This window comes from Lissotriton helveticus, chromosome 3_1 (assembly GCF_964261635.1).
Source record: "Lissotriton helveticus chromosome 3_1, aLisHel1.1, whole genome shotgun sequence".
Classification (NCBI taxonomy): domain Eukaryota; kingdom Metazoa; phylum Chordata; class Amphibia; order Caudata; family Salamandridae; genus Lissotriton; species Lissotriton helveticus.
This window is the reverse complement of record NC_136061.1, coordinates 1970385398-1970406958: the sequence shown is the minus strand read 5'-3', so window position 1 is coordinate 1970406958 and position 21561 is coordinate 1970385398.

Sequence of the window (21561 nt, the reverse complement as noted above, 5' to 3'; positions counted from 1 at the left end):
CAATCACCATTAACAGTGAAGTCCATTTGAGGTTATACAGGAATAAACAAGGAGATTTGGTGCACATTTAAAGAGTCTATTAACAAATTTATTCGAAATCAGTAATTAGTTCAGTAAATATTAAAATGTTTCCAGCATTATTAGAGATTCAATAATTTATAACTCAATATTTCAAGACGAGACAACATACTACATTAGTAATAATTACAAACAAGAAAGAAAAAAGTATGTTCCATAAAAGAATAATCCCTAATTCTATTAATGATGATTGGACATAAAAGGCATTTAATTTCAGCAAACAAGGTAAGGTGTCAGTTTAGTAAACTTAAATGAAGGGATTCTGATGAGAGAAGAAGAATGCTAAAGCATGAAGCTTTAGCAGTAAAGCAGTGCAAATTAGCATAGACTGAAAAGGTATTCTTAGACCAAAGTCACCATGCTTCTCTAAGATCCGTCTCCAAAGTTCTGCAGCAAGCTCTACGCACCTAGTCTAAGGTCGTTGGAGGATAAGGACTCTAGGAAAAGAAGAATCTCTCTCTGAGAAGGGCTCTCTCTAATCGGAGTAAAACACACTAATATAGTTCAATCAAAATATTAATGGCAAAAGATGTATCATTCTGTTTCCCCGCGGACCAATTACTCTCCAACGAACTCTGGAAGCAAGTAACCTCACCAGCTTCTTACGTCTTCACAGTGGCCTATGCAACTATGTCCTTGGTTTGTTACTTTGAACAGATCTTGTGGTGCAGACGTTCTTCACACTAGTCGTGTTTCCTGCCATATCCTCTCTTCCGGTGAGAATCTCACTACCAGTTGTCTAATATACAACAGATGCCTATTCACTAGCTAACAGAAGGCCTCTGGAAACTTAAAGCATCTGCAGTGGAAAGGGAAAAACATCTTGTGCAAAACAACAGTTTAAACACGAAAACAGGCCTCTAAGCCTCAAAGTGTAAAGTCAACATTTAATATTACACCAATAGTTAGGCTAACTTAAGTCAATACAATATGCTACTTCATATGTGTGCTTATAATGTCTGAATATGATTACCTACTACAACTTTTATGTTTATTATACATATGTTATTCAGCATTAAAATTATCACTTTTCAATTAAATGTGTTAATTTGCAAAATGAGGACATGTGCTCTATCATCAACATAAATGATTCTCTAAACTTTGATGTATTGGAAAGAGTTTGCGTAAAAAGCAGTCTTGTTCTTCATGAAAGCTCCCAAAGCTTGAGATTGGGATCAGATTTATCACTGTGGCATATCTTGGTCAAACCATGTATATTTGAATTTCAATTAATCTCAACCCTTTTTGGCTCAAGATGAAGAGGAATAAAGAGTGAAAGATACTGGAATTGGAATATAGACGAGTTCATGTTTTTTTAGTTTAACAATAAAAGCTTACTCCATGTCTGCATATGAAATTGTTAGACCAGGCCTCTTTTGATTTGGGTTACCCTGTCTTTTGGCTTCAGACCTTCTATTTTTAACTGTGTGCTGAACTTAATTTTTAATGGGTTTAGGACTCTGGGCACTTTACCACTGCTAATCACTGCTAAAGTGTATGCGCCCTGTGCCTAAAATGTAATGGCCTTTGGTTTCTCCATGACTGGCATTTTTTATTTACTGATAAGTCCCTATTACAGTGCACTACATGTGCCCAAGGCCTGTAAATCAAATGCTACTAGTGGGCCTGCAGCGCTGATTGTGCCACCCACGAGTAGCCCTTCATACCTGTCTGAGGCCTGCCACTGCAGAGCCTGTGAGTGCAGTTTTAAACTGCCAGGTCAACCTGGCAAGTTCACCTACTTGCCAGGCCCAGACCTTCCTTTGTATTACATGTAAGGCACCCCAAAGGTAGGCCTAAGGTAGTTCCAAAGGCAGGGTGCAATGTAGTTAAAAGGTAGGACAAGTACCTTTGAGTTTTACATGTCCTGGCAGTGAAAACGACTAAATTCATTTTTCACTATAACAAGGCCTATCTCTCCCACAGGTTAGCATTTGGGCTGCCTTGTAACACTTTACATTTGTAGCTTCCAATTGGGAGCTGATGGAAAATTGAGCTACATACCCCCTATAGGGTGTCTGGAGCCAGGGCCAGGAAAGGCAGGGTCTTGTGTACTACAAAGACCTTTCTTTGAAGTCTCCCCACTTCAAAGTCTAAGATAGGTATAAGTACTGGACCGCTGACACCATATACTCAGAACACTTCTGGGCTGAGGATATTCTTCCAGGAAGAAGAGCTGTGTTGCTGCCAGGAGGGATTGCCACTTTGGTTCTTGCTTGGTGTGTTGGCCTGCTGCCTGTTACTTTTTGCCTCAGAGTGAGAGGATTGGACTATACTCTTTCCATATCCTGAATCTAAAGGTTCTCTAAGGGTTTGTTTGGGCTTGCCTCCTTTTACTGAAATCTCGGGGACAACAAAGACTTCACCTGCATCTTGCTACCAGCACCTGGGCTTCTCTGCTGTGAGCCCTGCTCTGCCAAGTTGTGACGAATACAGTCCTGGGCCTTTGGAAGTGAGAACTGGTGCTGCAACCAAGAAATTGACGCTTCAACTCCAAAGCGTCATTTTGGAACCGGTGCATCCCTGTGAAATCATTGAATGCCCGCTGCCTGGACTGAAGCTGAGGTCTCCACTCTCCGAGTGCGGGGTGCATCAGCCTCAACTTACAATGCTGCCTCAACTTTGTCGCAATGCTTCCGAAGAGCTGCCGTTGCATGAGTCTCGGACACTACATCACCAACATCTGTGGTGCACCGTCCCAGCCCTGCATGCCTTTGAACTGACACATCACCTTCGGCCCAGTGGTTCGACATTGACTCCGTGGAACCAAAGCACCTCGCTCTTGAACCGATTCATTCTTGACACAGCACCGCCTTCAAGAACCGAGACTCTTAGAGCAGCAACCAACACATCACCTCAAGAAACCGACGCATCACCTGCATCCGCAACACGTCACCTCCTCTGCGCACCATATAATCTATGATTTCCGATGCATCCAATGTACTGTCAGCGGATCTGCATGACTCCTGTATGTGGCCCGCACTCCATCGCGGTTGGGCTAAACTTTTGGATTTGTCCTAGTCAAGAGTAAACAGTTGGAGCTATTGATTTCTAAGTACTGCACTTCGACCTTTTGGTCTTGTTTTACTCAGGTAAATATTGGCTATTTTTCCAAACTGGTGTGGAGTACCTTTGTGCAGGCATGGCTGTCACAGGTAACATTGGTGGGGCAGGCGGTGGGCGAAGTGGACAGACGACAGGGTAGGGAAAGTAAAATAAAAAAAGAAGTAAAAGCACTAGCCTTGCGCTTACCGCATCGCCAAGTCGGCAATGTGGCAAGTGCAAGGTAAGTTATTATTTTTTTTTTTTTTACTTTCCCTATCCCGTGGTCTGGCCACTTTCCTCGTCACCCACCCTGCCCCACCACTATTACCTGTGCCGGACGTGCCTGTTCTTGTTGTGCTTTCATTGTGTTACTGTGTGTGTGTGTGTGTGTGTGTGTGTGCATAAATACTTTTTACACATTGTCTCTTTAGTTTAGTCTGACTACTCTGTGCCAAGCTACCAGAGGGTGAGCACAGATAAACTTTTAGACTTCTAGGGTGTATTAAATTTACCCTGACTAGAGTGGTGGTCCCTACTTGGGCAGGGTGCAGACCTCTGCCAAATAGAGACCCAATTTCTAACAGGAATGAACAAGCTGCTGTAGGTAAATATGCAGACATAAGCACTTTGGTCGACAGAGGTTATATAGTAAAAACAAAAAGGACTTAAATATTCACACATAATATATTATTGTAAGTTTTTTATACAACTAATTAGTAGATCTAGTTGATCCTGCTCTCCTTAATGAAATCTTAAAGTTTTGTACAGGGATTCATCTTGTAGGGATTCTGCACAAAATCCGAACTATGCGCAGCATTATAGGACCTTGGTGTATTGGAACTGAGTCATCCCACCACCTTAGTACCCAAGAACCCAGGACCGACTAGCTATAGTGTCTCACTTGCTCTCCTACTCACTCATAGAGAAGCAAATGATTAGACATTCCAAAACACAACACTCTCAGATCTTTCAGGAATCGTGGTAATAAGACACACCCTTTTGCTCGCACTCTTGTACTCGTCCACAATAAGATCTGACAGAGTTATAAAATAGTTAAAAATATTTATTTTAACTAACGTGCCCTAACATGCAGGATAAGAGCCACAACACGCAGGAAAATGCATAGTACAAATATAGTCAGCATTGCAGCTAGTCCATAAATCATGAAGGGAGATGTCATCATACAAAAGACAGTGGAGCCTATCCTCCCTCCCCTTGCTAAGTAGCAATGTTATTATAGATTAGAAGATCTCTGGGCTTTGTCAGTAGAACCCATAGGTCAGCCTATAGATGGTAACTCTACATAACAGGTGCTGTCTTGCTCTTCTCCTTGCAAAGGTCCCTCTCCAAGTGTGTCCTACCTAATTTGTGTACCCCACTAAGAAGACAACTACGTTCTACAAACAACAGCTTCATCGGTATGTTTTGTCTGAGGGCTGAGGTCTGGCCAGAACAAAATAACAAAGGGTATTGTTGTTCGACCTTGTACATAATGTTCAGTCAAAATCCCAGGAACATGCAGAGAGCGAACCTAGCGCTGAGTTCTCACGTCAAAGCATCCCTTTAAATGTTGCAAAAATAAAGATGTGTAGTAACATGCGCAAAAGCAGCAGGCAAGCTGCAGCGTGCTCATGCTAAGTTAGTGAAAAACAACAATGTCCCTACGGGCCATGTGACTATCTTGGAGTGATTAGAATGTTAAATATAACCCACAAGAAAATGCAAGCAAATATTTTTATAACTTAAATTTGCCTTGCAACTCTACACGTTATTTGTGATTGCTCCTCCTTTTTTGCGCAAGACAACATCTTTCCCTATTGTTCATTCATTATGGGGTTATTAACAGGCCCCCTGCCTTGGAAATGTTACTTAAAATGGAGTTTAAAGATGTGTGAGTATATTTACAAAGACGTGATGGAGCGCAGCACACATAGAAGTTGCAACTCGTCATTCTTAAAATTATTGTTTACATGCAGGAAAGGATACATACAAACTGTGCAAACGAGGAGAAATAAAGCATTTCTCCTCGTTTTGCCAGGGTAAGATTAGGTTTTCCCTGGTCTTAATTTTGGCGCTGCCCGATATTTATGCCGCTCTTGTAAATATGGGGCTATGTCAAAATCAATCTTGTTGCTACAGAATACCTACCACAACACCCATTGCCCACCCCTTTAACGCCAAGTTTAGGGTGAAAGGGTGCCTTATTTACAAGGCAGTGTAAAGCCAGGTTAAGTGGTTAAACGCCGCCTTCTAAATAAAGCAAAGCACCAATTGCCACCACAACGTCAAAAAAAGTGACATCTGGTGGCGAAAGGGGCTTGAAAATATGCACTGTGATGTTTTTTTACGTTTCTCAGAAAGATATTATCAAAATGTTTTTATAAATCTTTATCTAATCTGTATGTAAATATCACCTCGTCCAGGACCGGACTGGCTACTAGGCGTTTTGGGGTGCTGCCAAACTCCGGCAGGGGCAGACTGGCTACTGGGCGTTTTGGTGTGCTGCCATGATTTCGTTGATGGGGATCTGCGTGTGCTTAAAACCATTTGTTTTGCTTTGTTTATTACCGCATCAACGAAATCAGACCCACCGCAGTGAAATTAGCCCCTCATCACCCCGAGATGCATAAACTTAAAGGGTGTCACCTAAATACATGTATTCAATAATTTTTATAAAGTGTTTGGATCCTAGGAGAATCCAGTCCCTTATGGTCGGACACTACCTCTGCTCACCGTGACAGCTCCCATAATAACATGGCAGTTCATTAAAAGAAGTGGCTGATTACTTTTTCCCACTCTTCCTTACATGTCTTTCGGTGCCTGCATTATCACAGTTTCAAAAATCAAACGGTGTTGCCGCAAGTACTGAGGCAGAAGAACTACCTTCAAATAAATTGTGGCAGGCTGCTATGGGAAAATTACGCGTGTGAAATTATAAAATTACAGATCTTGATGATCAATGTGCTTCACAAAGGAAAAATCAGGAAACAGCAAGCCACTAAGTATCCACGACTACAGAGCAGCACACGTCCACCGATCAGGTACCAGTGCAGAAGAGAGAGATGACTTTCAATCAGGGTCTAGGTTGCCATCAGCAAGCGGGGGCCAGATTTCCTACAGAAGGATCGAATATGTCCCAGTTGCGGGGGGAGGAGGGTGGCAAAATATATCTTTTCTTAAGTTGCACTGATTCTGATTCCCTTATCATCATTACACACTGTTACGAGCTTTTTATTCCATATAATGACAAATCCCTGAAGTACCTTTAACATAGTAAATAGAAATGTCGAACACAGAACATGCAGAATCTCTATGCACACATTCAGTGAAATGAAATGTATGCAGTTTGTCAAATCTGTTAAAGAACGATAATGATGACGGATACATCTGACCACAGATTCCTGATGCTGGCCTACATTTAGATTTTCAGACTGCCTGACTACTCCCCCGGAGACAGAGCTGGACTGTCCACCGAGGCTGCCTACAGTAGGCAGTGCCTCTTTGGAAGTGGCAGTACACAGAGCCTCAGAAGTGTTGGAAGTTTTGAAGCTTACTACAGTAGAAACCAAGGCAAATCTATTGACGGGGGTCTTGCAGCCTGGGCCTGGGCCTGCGATTTCAAACCTTGTATCCTTTAATCAAATTTGACATTGATAGCAACCAACCTGGTCTAAGCCGTGCCCAGCTCCCTCAGTAAGTCACCCTGATGCTAGGCATCATACGCCTGCCCATGGGACCTAGCCAGTCAGGCCCAGCACCCGACCCCTGAGAGCTCAGCGGTTCAGACTTCCACCAGCAAGGACAGATAGGGAATCGACGCGCATCTGCGCGTTCTGGGAAAAAGGGCTTCTCACTTGCCAGTCTTGCTTTGAGGTCCCTCTATGCTGTCTGCTTGCTGGGGTTTTGAACACATGCCCTCTGGATTTTAGTCAGCAAGAGTTTGCCTGCCTTTCCCAAGGAATTCAGAAATACTTTTGCACAAACAATTCAAACAGACAGAATGTGGTTAAATATGTGTTGAGAGCCAGTCTAGATACACAGACTGTGTAGGATGTAGTGTGATGGTCAGTCTTCTTTTGGATGCAAGCCACAGGATGTTTTGGGGACATGCCATTTGACGGCTTCCGGGATTTGGAGAAAAAGCTGATTCTGCATTGGAGTACTTCACAAACTGTTGTGCTGGGGTCCACTCCTTGAGCCTGCCATTTCCACCCCATCAAATCCATCAAATTCATCAGCAATATGAAAAACACAGAGGATACTCCTGAGGTATCACGTATTGCCAAAGGTAGCCCTCGCAGCTCATGCAACACCTTGAAGAGCCGTCTCATGGCTCCAGAGGACATATGGGGGCAGAGGCCATGGTCACCAGCAAACACAGCAGAATTAATTTTAGCTGGCCAGACCAGTGGGTGCTGCATGTTATTTGCAATGGTTAGCCTTTCCTCCCCCATCCTCCTGTGCCAACTATATTTGCTCAGAGTTCAGCAGATCCTGCCTCCATCTTTGCAGAGGAAGTGCAGTCACGGCTGGACAAAGGAGCCATAGAGAGACTTTCCATGGTGAAGGGCTGAGACTTACACTAGCACGCTTTCCAACAGAAGGATAGGTCAAGATGTTGACTTTAGCACAGGTCCTCTACACCCTGAATCCAAGGAACTAGATGGTTCCCTAGGACTTGCAGGTCGCACACCTTCATATGCCCATCCTGAAGTCCCACAGGTGCTTCCTTCAGTTCATAGTTGGGTCAAACACGCTCAGTGACATTTGGCCTCACCTCAGTTTCCCAGGTGTTTACAAAAGTGATGGAATGGTCACAGCCCTTCTTTGCAGGTTGGAGATACATGCATTCCCATGCCTCAGCAATTAGCTCTTGGAGGTGAGCTCATTCAAATCAGTTGTTGGCCTTTTGCAGACAACTGTCACTCTTCTGTCATCTATGGGAGCCTCCATCAATGAGCCGCAATCCCATCTGCAGCCAATGTAGAGAATTCCCTTCATAGCAGCCATCCTTTATATGGTGGCTTTCAAGGCTTTCCAGCCCCCACAGCAAGTCCGGGACATTCAGGTTGGGATTCCAACTTTTCAGACGCACTCCTGTGTTCCAGCGCGAATGGTTTTGGGATTTCTTGGCCTCTTGGCATTGTGCATCCTGCTGGTCCCTCGTGCCCATTGGCAGGGCACTTCAAAAGCGGACCTCTTCCTGAGGGTTGTCCTCTGCTTAAAAGCATGCTATGTCCTGGCCATGAGAAATTACCTTGTGGTCTTCGGGTCCATTATACCAAAACCATATTCGCCACCATGGCACTGGGATGGGGTGTTCCACTGTTGGACATTTATTCCATTGTGGAGACATGGGACTTCAGCCATAACTTTAATATACATTACTGCCTTGCTTTCTAGTTCGCAGAAGGGCCATTTTACCTCCTCAAGTCTGCAGGACATCCTCAGATCTTCCACCTTTTAGAAGGTATTGCATTTTTATTAAATCAAAAGTCAAGGAATTTGCAATTAGATGCTTCCTCCACAAGAAAATGTTACCCCCGGCCATGCTTTTTCTGTTGGATACTAAATCTAACCACTGCCCTCAGTCTTCCCTATTCTGTGGCCAAGTTAGGTTTTGCACACTGTCACTTTCTGAGATCAGTCACTGTCATTCTGCATTACAGTGTGCAGAAAAGGTTAAACAGAACAATGACGTGAGCACGTACGGCTGTTGCCTATATACGAAGCAATTGCTAAGAAAAGTTACAGATCCTGTCTGGTGCCTGCGTTTAAATATAATAACTACCAGAAAAAGCATAATTCTTTGTAAATGGCGCAGAAGAGGTTAATAAATACACTGACGTCAGGTCACAAAGGTGGTGCTTATAAAAGGCTCTCAGCTTTCACTTTCAGAGATGGTATGGTCGCCAATTAAGCCAGTGGCATCACAAGTTGGCACACATGAGCAATCGCTTGGAAAATTTCCAGATCCAGTCTGACTCCTACGTTTAAATAGAATATCTACCAGAAAGAGCACCATTCAGTGTTACAGGGCGCAGAAGAGGTTAAAAAGAACCCTGACGTCATCTCACACAGGTGGCGCCTGAGGCTCCAGACTGTCACTTTCAGAGGTGGCTTGAGGTCACCACAGAAGAGAGTTATCGAAAGTAATTACAGTCTAAATATGTGCCTGATGTGTTTATTATTGGACTTAGACACATTAAAAAACCATGAATTAAATCATGAAGGTTAAGCATTTTACAAGAAAAGTGCAGCAATGTATGCTTGAGGTCACCAGTCTCTGCAGAACGCTTTTTGTCAGCAAGAAGGCATGATACTCTAAAGATTAGGATTTGTTTCTGTTTCTACATTACTGGCTACATTAACCACTAGCCAATTCTTTCACGGCTGCCTTTTCTAATAAATAGCAATGCTTTGACGCCTACTGTTTCTCCTGCACCTTTGCTTTTTAATATTGTGGGGAGCTGTGGCGTGTCCCTCGAAGTGTTGTATGCAGATAAATACCTCACCCCCCACCCCCACCCCCCAAACCCGGAAGCACTCAGAGACACGCTGCTCCACGCGGTTCTGCTAATGCATAAGAGAGTGTCGTGTTGGAGCAGTCTGTCTACAATCTCACCTTTTGTCAGTGAGAGAATGCAGCATAATGCGTTGAGGGCTATTGTAACCTCACCAGTGAACTGTAATACACTAACTACTTCAGGAGATTTGTTTCTTATTACAATCGAGTTTTGTTGTCAGAATTCGCTTTCAATAAGAACTTCAAGGATACGCCTATACAGCAGAAGCAGTGAGAAGGTATAGTTGCACATCCTAAATGAGTTAAATGCCAGTGAAAGAGGAATTATGTGGCAGGAGAGGGTCAAATTATGTGACAGGATTGAGTAAATTATGCGGCAGGAAAAAACAAATTACGCGGCATAATGTGGCACATTTTTAATAGTATTACTTCAATATTGTGTACATTTCACACTTGTTAACACTGGCTGGGTACATCTCGTTAGCAATCAGCAACAGAAAGGTGACCAGTCAACTTTTGCAAACGACCTTCCAGTGCACTGCAACACATGGCTCTGCATTTTTGGTAACTTTTAAACCATTTGAGCTAGAAACAAAAAAAATGTTGTTAAAATATGCAGATTATGCAGCAGATTATGGATTATGTGGCAAGTGCAGCAAATCTAAAATTATGTGAAAATCGCAGCGGCTGCACAATCGCATAATCCCAGTGGTCCTGCTTATGGACTGCCCTGGAACTTGTCCTGAACTTAGTTGTTCAGTTCATCAATTACTACTAAATGTGTTCTGTAGACTTCATTTCAAGCCTAGAACTGCTTCTTACTGATTGTTTTATGATTACGTTGAATCTCATTGTATTGTGTGCACCAAGCTTTCTATGTCCATGATAAAGAAGAGGCTTTCATACGGGTATCTCATAAATGACACAGACATTTCGGACCCAGGGATGTTGTCCTTCAACACCCACAGTAAAATATTAATTGCCGATCAGGGACACTGGTAGTGCAACAAGAGTCACAAGTAGCCAATATGGTGAACGCAGTGTGGCAGCCAGAACCACACACTGTGCATTGCAGCAATGGTCATTGAGGAAACTGACTATGAGGATGACACAGAACCCCATGGTAATGGAACAAAACTTAGTGTACTCCCAACATTTTAAGTGGACAACACAACAGAAAACAGTCATGACTTACTGTCTGTAAGCTACATCCCCAAATACATCTACCACCAACAAATCAACCAATTGCAATTTAAAAAGAGTACCTGTCCCAAGTTGGTCCTGACTCTTCTCCGTATGAATCGTCTTCAGACACACACCACCATTCACCAAATTTAGGGGCTCATTATGATCGCGGACGGACTTGAGTCCGTCCGCGACCATCGAGGAGGAGGGAACCTCCGCATGACCTGCGGAGTTCCCTCCTGTCCAATTAGGATGTGACCGCCACCCTGGCGGTCACATCCTCTATTTTTAACATTGCGGCGGGTGCAGCTTCAAGCTGCACCCGCCGCAATGTTAAAAATGCATACATTGCATTTGCATGCAGAAAGCGGCAGGCACCGCGCGGTGCCTGCCGATTACTGCATACAAATGCAGGGGGGTACCATTGGTACCCCCCATGTGCACCCCCCACGCCCACGTCACCCAGGGGGCCCGCAACGGGCCCCCGCAGTGAAGCTCCGTATGCTTTTCCACGGCGGAAAACCCGCCGTGGAAAAGCATTTCTTTTTGGGCATCCTAATATGGCTGGCGGTGTCTGAGAGACACCGCCACCATATTAGGGCTTTTCCGCCGCGGTTGTAAGCCAACCGCGCGGAAAAGCTGCGGACGTTAACCCTGGACCCACCAGCTATCCTAATGTGGCGGTGGGTCTTTGGTGGGTCCGCTGCGGTTTGTCCGTATCCTCCGGGCCGGCGGTGGCTTCCGCCGGCCCGGAGGATACGGAAAAAACGGTATCCTAATCTGCCCCTAACTTATCTGTATCTATCCAAGCTCAAGCAGGAACGGGCCCAAAAAAGGCACAAGAAGAAGCCATGAATGCCTGAGGACAGCAATTTAGCCTTTGTAAGAAGGGTCCACAATTTGATGGTGCCTCTTAGTGGAAGGAGGACTTGAGAAAAGTAACCCAATAATTGGCAGTTACTCCATCACTGCAAAGTGAGGCAGAGCTGTAAGTTAGAAGCCTCTTTCCGATACGCACACAGGCATTTGTTCACACACACACACACGCACATGCACACGCACACACATACACACACACATATATATATATATACTTACATGCAATTATGGTGTTAATAATGTGGCCTCTCTGCTGCTCCCTTGAAACGGTTCACTGCATACTTGTTCATCCACTCTGAAACCCTTTATTTGAACTATTATAATTGTAAACATATATTTATTTTGTATATTTGACCAGAAATGAAAGCCCCTCGACTGTTTTTGAAGGGAGACTTATGTCCTACAGAATTCAGAAAGCCTCAGTTCTTGACCTTTAGTAAGTCAAAGAGAAGAAGTACTGTGGGAAGCTGGGCTTAGTGGGATACTGCAAGGTGTGTTCCATCTGCGCAGAGGGAAACCGAGGTCATATGAAATGAAGACACTGCTTCCATACCAAAAATCATATACTGGCTCCCAGTAGTGTCTCAGATCTCATCTCACCCAGTCTAGATAATGTATTGTAGTATAACGTCGGACAACGAAGTATAACAAACGTAATGAAACGTGTAGGGATGTGAAAAAAGGACAGAAAAGCAACACACAGTAATCCCGAAAACCTACAAATAATTTATTAAAAAAACAAATGATAAAAAAAGAAAACATTAATAACATACAAAAAGCACCTCTAAACAAATTATGACAAAACTAAAAAAGCAATGTATAATTAGGCAACTGAACAAAGCATACAATATAACTAAATTGAACAGCATGTCACTATTATTCACACATTCTGCAAAGTCTGCATGGCATTTACACTGTTTGTTAACCCAAAACGCTTACTATTCTGTCCAATCCCTAGCAATTTTGTGCGTGGACCATGGAAATCAGCACTGAAGACACGCCCAAGACCTCATCATCATTCCTCAAGACCGTGCTGCCCTCAGCCAGACAGACTTCTATCGGGAAAGAAAAGGTTTGATCATGTGGCCTATATATTGATAAATGTATATTGTCTCCCGACTGAAACTTGCATCAAGTTCAAACTTGCCTGTTAAACGGCAAAGGCTTTTCTTCTTAAACAACAACCACCATGCCTAGCCTCATCCCAGAAGATCTCTGAGTGCAAGAAGACTCTTGTGAGAGAAAGGATAAAATTACATTTTCGTCCAACTGCATATGAATCATTTTCTGAAGTGACCCTAACTGTTTATAACCCTCTTTTTAAAGAACTCAGGGGCATATTATCAAGTAAGGGCGTTACATTATCGCCGCTTTTATCGGCAGGAAACTGCCGATAAAGCGGCGATAATGGGCTTGATAATATGCTCTATGAATTCCAATCGTAGCCCATGTTAGATGTGAAGACATCTAACATGGGCTTCGATTGGAATTCATAGAGCATATTATCAAGCCCATTATCGCCGCTTTATCGGCAGTTTCCTGCCAATAACAGCGGCGATAATGAAACGCCCTTACTTGATAATATGCCCCATAGATGCTAAGAAAATATGCTTCAATTCAAGAGGAAAATAAAAACTCTTCATTCACTACCTGATGAGCTAGCCCAGATAACAGCACCTATGTGCCCGGATCCAAGCAGATCTAATAACTACTAATAATAAGCTACTAGTTGCATACAGGCTATTGTATAGCACAAATCCAGTTTTCCTTAAAACCGCCTTCCCTCATAATCCTGGGTTACTTTTATACTGGAAGCCCCAATCCTTCCCAAAACCTGCTGCACGTTGTTGAGTGGCACTGCGACACCAACTTCGCCACCCTGATCGCCAACGTCGGACTCAGACAGCTCGTGACAACGCCCACCCACTCCGCCGGTCACACACTGAATCCCATCTTCTCTGCAAGCTCCCACGTCTCCTTTAGCCACACCTCCAAATTCCACTGGACCGACTATAACCGCATCCACTTCACCTTCCGTAAACCCACCACGCACCACTGCACCCAACAGATCCCCTGTCGCTGCTGCAGCAAAATCACCGAAGACCAGCTAACTACAAACCCTCTCCCGGAACCCACCCAGCGACCCCACTGACCCGGACGCCGCCGACATCAAACTCAGATGCTGGATCGACGACTGCGCCAACACCCTCGCCTCAGTCAAGAACCCCTCCAACAGACGCATCAACAGGAATGCCAGCTGGTTCACCGCAGTCCTCCAGACCTCCAAACAAAACTGTCAAAAATTGGAGAAGAAATGGCGCCACAAACAGACACCCGAGAACCAAGCAGCCCACAAGAACGCCATGCGCCGACATCATAACCTCATCAGATCCACCAAAAAGACCTCCTTCAAGGACCGCCTCGACAATAACGCACACAACAGCAAAGAACTCTTCAACATTGTGAAGGAACTCTCCAACCACAGCTCCAACAACATCTCACCATCGCAAGACCTGTGCAACTCCCTTGCCTCCTTCCTCCGCAAGATCGCAGACATCCACAACAGATTGGATAACCAGACCACCATGGCAACCAACAACACCTCGGACCCCATGGCCACCACCCACAGTGACCCCCTTCTCATATGGTCTAACATCAGAGACGACAGCAACTACAGCACCAAAAAGGCCCTCATCGCCGCCACCGATCACATCAGGGCCCTGCTGGACAATGGCGAGACCGCGGCCCTCATCCTCCTGGACCTCTCAGCCGCTTTTGACACAGTCTACCACCGCACCCTATGCACTCGCCTCCACGACACAGGAATCCATGGCAAAGCACTGGACTAGACCTCCTCATTCCTCTCTGACAGAACACAGAGTGTACGCCTCCCCCCCTTTGATCCTCAGCCTCCAAGATCATCTGCGGCGTACCCCAAGGATCATCCCTCAGCCCGACCCTGTTCAACATCTACATGGCCCCGCTCGCCCGCGTCGCCAGACTGCACGACCTCGACATCATCTCCAACGCCTACGACACACAGCTGATCCTATCCCTCACCAAAGACACTCCCACTGCCAAAAACAACCTCCACGAAGGAATGAAATCCATCGCCGAATGGATGAAGAACAGCCGTCTGAAACTGAACACGGACAAGATGGAGGTCCTCATCCTTGGCTCCACCCCCTCAGCCTGGGACGACTCCTGCTGGCCGACTGCCCTGGGTGCAGCACCGACACCCATCGACCACGCACACAACCTGGGATTCATCCTCGACTCAACACTCTCCATGACCAAGCAAATCAATGCTATCTCATTCTCCTATTTCAACACTCTCCGCATGCTCCGAAAGATCTACAGGTGGATCCCCACCGACACAAGAGGAACGGTCGCCCTGGTCAGCAGCAGGCTGAACTACGGAAACGCTCTCTACGCGGGAACCCCAGCCAAACTGCTGAAACGACTGCAATGCATACAGAACGCCTCCGCACGCCTGATCCTTGACATCCCTCGCCACAGCCACATCACAACCCACCTGAGAGACCTGCACTGGCTCCCTGTCAACAAGAGGATCACCTTCAAGCTCCTCACCCACGCATACAAGGCACTCCACAACATCGGATCAACATACCTCAACAGACGACTCACCTTCTACACCCCAAACTGCCAGCTCCACTCTGCTCCACCGACCTCGCCCTCGCCTCCGTCCCCCGCAACCGAAGAACGACCCCCGTGGCAGATCGTTCTCCTACCTCACCGCCAAGTCCTGGAACCCCCTCCCCATCCTCCTATGGCAGACCAAACACCTTCTGACCTTCAGGGGGCTACTCAAGACCTAGCTGTTTGAGCAGTAGGAGCACCCCCCACCCCCACAGTGCCTTGAGACCCTTACGGGTGAGTAGCACGCTCTATAAATGCCTTGATTGATTGATTGATTGCAGTGGAGAGAACCTGGGAAAACAATTCAAGGTGTTCCAGTTCCTAGGGCTAAGGGTCACTTAGAGGGCGCAGAGCAGGTTCTTTGAATACATGCAGAAACCATTAGTGGTGTGCAGGATCGATGCAGTGAACAGGCTTGACACATGCTGCCCTCTTAGAAACTAAGCACAACAGGACTTACCCCTTACAGTAGTGACTCTTCCCCTAGAGATCTTCATAGCATTGCTTGAGTCTCCCATCTCGCATGCAGAGCAGTGAAGTCACCTAGGTTCGTGCCTGAGTAGCACAGAAAGACTCGTTTTTTTGTTTGTATTCTGGTACTTGTGGCCCTGTTCATGTCATTGTGAATTCAGGACCAAAAGAACCACAATAAATGAGCTACTGACACTTGGATCCTTGAAAATTGACAGCTCAGCTAGTGAATATGTATCTTTTAATTATTTCACTTTTTGGATTTGCTTGAAATCTCTTTGGCCATGGACTGGCTTCTGATGTTTGTGCTCAATTAATAAACTAATAACTTTAATTTCTTTTAAAATGTTATATAATATATAAAATATATAAATTAACACATATATATCATTTCCACAAGACGACCCAGATTACCGCAGTCTGTGGCCCATTGACAAGTGGTGAGTCACTGCGGGCAGGTCTCCCAGCAATATTTAATCCACACAGACTTCTTCAAAGAAGGACTCACTCTTGCAAGGTTAACCTTGATCAAGACAGCTTGTCTGTCGAAACGCGTAACCTACCTGAATAAACTGTGGTTTACCTTCCGAGAGTGAGTCCTTCTTTGAAGAAGTCTGTGTGGAATAAATATATATAAATATTCAAATATCTATAAAACAAAATCTATAAAAAACATTAGATTATAAATTAAAATATAAATATAATTTTTTTTTTTAATTAAACTTCCATTTTGCACTCCATTGAGTGCAACAGTAAGAAAAGTGTTGGATAGCGTAGGGGTAAAAAACTACTATTCCCACTCCAGCGAGTGCAACAGTAGGAAAAGTGTGGGATAGCGTAGTGGTAAAAATCACAATTCCCACTCTAGTGAGTGCAGCAGTGGAGAAAGCGTTGGATAGCACGGGGGTAGAAATTACTATTCCAACTCCAGGGAGTGCAACAATAGGGAAAGTGTTGGATAGCGGAAAAGTTAAAATGACTATTCCCACTGCACTGAGTGCAACAGTAGGTTAAGTGTTGGATAGCATAGGGGTAAAAATTACTATTCCCACTCCAGTGAGGGCAACAGTAGGGAAAGTGTTGGATAGCATAGGGGTAAAAACTTACTATTCCCACTCCAGTAAGTGGAACAGTAGAGAAAGTGTTGGATAACGGAGGGGAAAAATTACTATTCCCACTCCAGTGAGTGCAACAGTAGGGAAAGTGTTGGGTAATGTAGGGGTAAAACTTACTATTCCCACTTCAGTGAGTGCAACAGTAGAGAAAGTGTTGGATAGCGGAGGAGTAAAAATTACTATCCCCAGGTCACTGAGTGCAACATAAGGGAAAGTGTTTGATAGCAGAGAAATACAAATTACTATTCCCACTCCAGTGAGAGCAACAGTAGGGAAAGTGTTCGATAGCGGAGAAGTTAAAATTACTCTTCCCACTCCACTGAGTGCAACAGTAGGAAAATGTTGGATAGCGGGGATGTAAAAATTACTATTTCCACTCCAGTGAGTGCAACAGTAGCAAAAGTGTTGGATAGCATATGAGTAAAAATTACTATTCCCACTCCAGTGTGTTCAACAGTAGGGAAAGTGTTGGGTAACGTAGGGGTAAAACTTACTATTCCCACTTCAGTGAGTGCAACAGTAGAGAAAGTGTTGGATAGCGGAGAAGTAAAAATTACTATCCCCTGGTCACTGAGTGCAACATAAGGGAAAGTGTTTGATAGCAGAGAAATACAAATTACTATTCCCACTCCAGTGAGAGCAACAGTAGGGAAAGTGTTTGATGGCGGAGAAGTTAAAATTACTCTTCCCACTCCACTGAGTGCAACAGTAGGAAAATGTTGGATAGCGGAGATGTAAAAATTACTATTTCCACTCCAGTGAGTGCAACAGTAGCAAAAGTGTTGGATAGCATATGAGTAAAAATTACTATTCCCACTCCAGTGAGTGCAACAGTAGAGGAAGTGTTCGATAGCGGAGAAGTTAAAATTACTCTTCCCACTCCACTCAGTGCAACAGTAGGGAAATGTTGGATAGTGGTGAAGTAAAAATGACTATTCCCAATCCAGTGAGTGCAACAGTAGGGAAAGTGTTGGATAGCAGAGGAATAAAAATGACTATTCCCCCTCCAGTGAATGCAACAGGAGGGAAAGTGTTGGATAGCGTAGGGTTTAAATTAATATTCTCAACAAAGTCAATACAAAAATAAAAACAAACAAAAGGTAAACTACACTACACAAATTGTTAAAAATACAAAAATAATAAATATATAAAAATATTAAATATAACAAAAAATAGAAACATGTTATAATGATAAACAGATCTAAAATTTGCCAACAATAATTATTTGATACAAATTTAAAAAATGACTAACAAATAACTATATTTATTATAAATTAATTATAATCAAAAATATTAATTGTTACATAAAAAAATATTTTGTATTTCCTACACTATAGCACCACACATTTCACAACACACATCTACATTTCTAAAAAAATGTGTACCTCCATAATTAACATAATTAAATATCAAATAAATTAATATTATTATTTAAAAATCAAATTAAAACATAAAAAATGTATTTCCTGACCAAACATTACCCCTTTAAAACCATATCTACACACAAAATAAAAGTAAACAATAACAATAAAAATGTATCAATTTAAGAATGAATAATGAGGACATAATTATAAATTAATAAAACATACAATACTTTCCACCCTATACCCCGCTAAACACCACACAACATTCATAAAAGTTATTACATAATTTCCATAACTAATTTTTAAAAAAATTAATCGTTTCAATTAACAGCAACTTATTAATTATTTGAAAATAATTTACTTCACACCCTTTACCACTATAAACCCCACAAATCACATCTCAAATTAATCAAACAATTGCCACAATTTTCAATACATTAATTACCATTAATTATCAATTAATTATAAATTAATTTTAAATAAATTACTTAACACCTTATTCCCCTAAACACCCCAAAACCCTTTCCTAAACAATGGCACAATTAACATAATTAATTACAAAATATTTAATTAATTAATATTAAATAACAAACAATTGATAAATAATTATGAATACATTAATTTCCACAGCTAACACTATAAAATATATATATATATATATATATATATATATATATATATATATATATATATATATATATATATATATATATACACACACAAGAATACCGGCTGGAAACCAGTAAGGAAGCACTCACTCAGGTAATTTCAGTTTAGACCAACTGCTTTAATTTCAGCATGCTCGTCCTAACCCAACGAGTTTCGCCTTCAGCCGAAGGCATGATCACGGGTGTTGAGCTCTAACACGAGCCTACTTTTATTTAGTGCACAGTGAAAAAACTTTACAGTGAAAATGCATTGCATTGTGGGTAACGTAGTTTTTCACGTGAAAAAGATTTACAATGAAAAGCAACTGTTAGGATTTTGCAGACATAACAAAATGATTAGAACGATGTTTTTATCAAAGTTCTAGTTTTTAAGTCAATAATGATTGTCATTCTTGTCTGTGAATGTTTCATAATTTTTGCTCTCTAGTGAGCAATTTCACAATACTCGTGGGTTGATCAAGTTTATCCTTTGTGTCTCTCAGTAGTTGTCACGGTTCCTTCTCTCTGGTGAGCGGATCCCTTAAGGTCCTTATAGATGACAACAAAGTTGCGGTTTACTGTTGCTAACAGTTTGAGAGCAGATTATAAATGCACATGTAGTTCTTCCGTCTGATTGAGGCCGTATGGCTCCAGGGTCCTGAAACTGATGATGTGCTTTGATTCCTTTTGTTTCAATGCCTTTCTTCGATTTCCTCCTCTTTCCGAGCTCGCTTGTTGGTCAATTGCACAGTATTTGAGGGTTTCCCAGTTGTTGTTGTGGAATAGAATTCTTCCCAGCCTATTCCCCTATAAACCCACAACCCGCTCCAAAAAACCCCCACAATTAACATAATTATCAATTAATTAATCAAAATTAACAGCCAATTAATAATTAATAATAACTGTAATTCCCACAATTATACACTATAAAATTAAAAAATACTAATAAATAAAAAATATTAATTACTTTATTATAATTAAATTACTTCCCACTCTATTCCCCTATAAACCCACAACCCGCTATAGAAATAAAAAACACAAACTTTAATTACCATAAAATTAATCACTACTAAAAATTTAACACATATATTAAAAAACAAAATCAATACCTATACAAAAAAATTACATCACATACTTTTACAATACATACTAAACTACCTAACACTAATATAAAAATCAATATTTTAAACAACAATATTTTAACAAACGATATATCTAACTTCGATATTTTGAAAAACAATATTTCTCACCTTAATGTCGATATTGTGGACCACAATATTCTTGCTCTCGATATTCCTGTATGTCGATATTCAAATTCAATAATTTTGTATATCGATATTTGAAACTCGGTATTCTGTCTGTTCACCATTCCCAAATTCTTCTTCATCCGCCCCATTCCTACTGTAGAAATTGGTGATTTACTCTATATAAGGGCTCAAGTGGCTTCCCCATCAGATTGGAAAGAGGAAGTGTTGGAAATGGCCCTTATTGCAGGGTTATCCCCAAACGTTTTGCTTCTTCCTCTTTGTTTTTCCTGACCTGTGGTATTTGGCTATAGGACTCTGGGCATTTTACCACTGCAGATCAGTGCTAAAGTGCATATGCTCTCTGTGTAAATTGTTATTGTGATTGGTTATCCGTGATTGGCATATTCGTTTTACCAGTAGGTCCCTAGTAAAGTGCACCAAGTGTGCCAGGGCTGGTAATCCAAATGCTACTAGTGGGCTTGCAGCACTGATTGTGCCACCCATATAAGTAGCACTGAAAAGAGGCCTCAGTTCTGCCACTGCAGTCCCTGTGAGCCGTTTGTTAACTCCCATGACGACCTGGCCAGTGTACCCACTGGTCAGGCCTTAACCTTCCCTTTCCGTACACCTAGGACACCCCTATGGTAGGCCCAAGGTACCCCCTGGGCAGGGTGCAGTGTATGTGGAAGTTAGGACATGTACTAGTGTGTGTAACATGTCCTGATAGTAAAATACTGCCAATTTCGTTTTTCACTATTGAAAGGCTATCTTGCCCATAGGACAGAATGGGGAATGATGCGTAACATGTTTGCCTGCATATCTTCCCATAGGAGTAAGATAGAAAATTGGAGCCTGGTATCGCTGAACTCAGAATTTAATAAAACATCTTTTAGAAAGTTGCTATTTTCTTGTTCAACATTTCTGTGTGCCGCTGCCTGTTTGTGGATTGACTATCTGGTTTGAGAGTGACAGGGGCTGGGTAGCTCCAGGAGTCTGGGTTAGTCAGCACTAGGCTAAATAGACCTATCTGCATTTGGAGTGGTGGGAGGAGTAGCACCTGGGCCTGAATAGGGCTGTGCCTGCCTTCCACAATGCTGGCTCCACCTCCTGCGGTGTGTCTGAAGACCATAGCCCACATTTACAAAGGAAGAAGTTGTGCACCGGCAAAGTGCACCCAGAACTGGTTTGAACTGGGTCCAGGACCCCTAACACATAAAGAACAAAGACTTTTGGGGTATAAAATAGGAGATGAAACCCCTGAAAATTAGACTACTTCGTGATCAAGAGGAACCTCTGCCAAAGAAGAACGGCGGAAGAGACTGAGGAGAAGTACTGCCCTTGCTA